We start from the raw sequence: 2,317 nt of genomic DNA, 5'->3' as shown, positions 1-2,317 counted from the left end.
GTCACAACTTCTCGTGTTCATTCGTGGTGTTAATTTGGACTTTCAGATCACAGAAAAGTTGGCATCCGTTTGCAGCATGCACGGAACAACAACTGGAGAAGACATTTTCATTTCAAGAAAAGCCTGGAACTGGTGGTGATTAAGTGCATGACCCCGAATGAAGTTCACCGCAGAAACGACTGGTTTCAGTACGCAAGAAATATCTAAGTCTTTCCCACAAAGTGCTTGCTGATGTATAATGCAGTGTATAAACAGAGCGCCAGGGAGTTGAAGATCTTCCAACTTAGTTCGTATCTGCCCCACCAGACCCTTCCTCACTCTAGCCATGTTTTTTCCTCCATCAACTGTAACACATTGAAGCTGATTCCACTGAAGGTTATAGTCTTGCAAAGTTTTCTGCATTTCCGAAATTGATTCTGAATTCTGTGACTTGCCTTATCACACAGTAGTGAGGTGGCTCAGCTGCGGTAAAGTCCTGTTTCGTTTTTATAAGCTCCGAAGAGAAATAGATAATTTTCTCACCGAAAAGGATAGAGCTGATCCACTTCTGTCAGATCCTACCTGGCTGTGAAGGTTGTCATTTTTGGTTGAAATCACATCCCACATGAATGAAGTGAATTTCAAACTTCCGGGAAAGGATAACCTTATCTGTGATCTCTACAGAATCATCAAAGGATTTCGGAGAAAGCTATTATTGTTTGAAGCACAACTCATTTTCTGTGTTTCAAAGAGTTTCGCGCTGGAATCGCAGAAGATGTCAAACTATAAATAGAGAGAATAAGAGCACAAATTGAGATCATCAAGCTCACCCAACAGAAAGAAGAAGGACACGAGAATGACAATGGGGTCAGGGCCAGCCGACCCAAGCTGCCCAAATTTGATGAACAGAAGGATAACATGGATGCTTTCTTGGAGAGATATGAAAGATTCGCCCAAAGTCAGAACTTGGACAAAGGTGACTGGGCAGTCTGTCTCAGCCAACTTCTCTTGGAAAAAATTAAAAGAGTCTCTTTCTCTCTATTTTTTAAATCCTGAATAGAGACTTGAACTTTTTGCGATATCTGGAATCTGAATTGGCCACCAGCGTGGCCGAACTAGCACTAATTTCCAGGCTATGATAGAGTAAAATCTATATTTCAATCTAATATTCTACACAAAATACGGCAGTGACCGCACATGTTGCGCAATACAAAATCTGGTTTTTCTTTCTCCCTTTTTTCTACAGGGTTTTCGCAAGTTCTGTCGATAGAGATGGCAGAGAAAGATTCAGAAAAGCCTATTTACTGTTGTAAGGTGGATCTGCTTGAACATGAACACTTCTACTATTTTGTATATATGAATATAGTTCAACCAACCACCTAAGCTACGCATTTTCGTAGCCGAACATTGTCAAAATATGAGTTCTCATGGCAGTAAAGCGTGTTTTTTTTTTTAAATTAACAGATCGAGCCTTATATCAGAGTACATTTTTAAAAATTTAACTTGAATAATGGATAGCGTGACACCCATGCTGTAGCTCACCCAATCTCTCGAATTCGGTTTTCTTGATTCGTAGACTGGGTGTTAAAATAATAAAATCAGGGATATTTATTTTCTCAGTTAAGACAAAAACAAACAAACAAACAAAATAAAACATCCCAGTGGCTTATTCAAGGTTATGAAAATATGTTTTAAAATTTCTCGCATTAACTGCCTAATTCAATAGCTTGTTAAAGCACGTTAACAAAGTAAGGACTTAGAATTATGAAAAGAAAACTACACTTTGTTAACAGTTAAGCACAAAGCTACAGAGTATCGAAACTCTGAGCTGAGCCACTGAGTTAGTCATATTTAGCTTCATATACACACAACAACCGAGTTTATTCGAAGCAAAGCAAGACTACCTTCAATCGTTTGAAAGATTTGAAAACATAAGCCAAAGTGAACTGAATTTGGAACACATTTACTAAACAGTGAAACGTTTAATTATTTTCTATTATAAGAGATTAGATTATGTCAAATAAGAAATCATTTTTACCACAGAAGTTGGAAAATAGTGCCACAAGTAATAAAATAACGATCACTTTTCATGAAAAATATTTTTCTTCTATTTTTTAGTTGTTATAAGGGTCACGTCTAGATATTATTAAGCAGTAAATTAATCAATTATCATTTGTCAAAGTATCAAACAATTATTAACCAAAAAACTGAGAAGAGTAAAAAAATAAACTTTAAATTAATAATGGCTGGAGACGGCTTAAATGGGTAATGAAGAAAAAAAACTTTAATATAAGTTTAACATAACAGCAAATGTACAACGTTTTGTCATCACCAGGAA

The sequence above is a fragment of the Limulus polyphemus genome, unplaced genomic scaffold (assembly GCF_000517525.1).
Source record: "Limulus polyphemus unplaced genomic scaffold, Limulus_polyphemus-2.1.2 Scaffold4029, whole genome shotgun sequence".
Classification (NCBI taxonomy): domain Eukaryota; kingdom Metazoa; phylum Arthropoda; class Merostomata; order Xiphosura; family Limulidae; genus Limulus; species Limulus polyphemus.
This window is presented reverse-complemented; position numbering follows the sequence as displayed.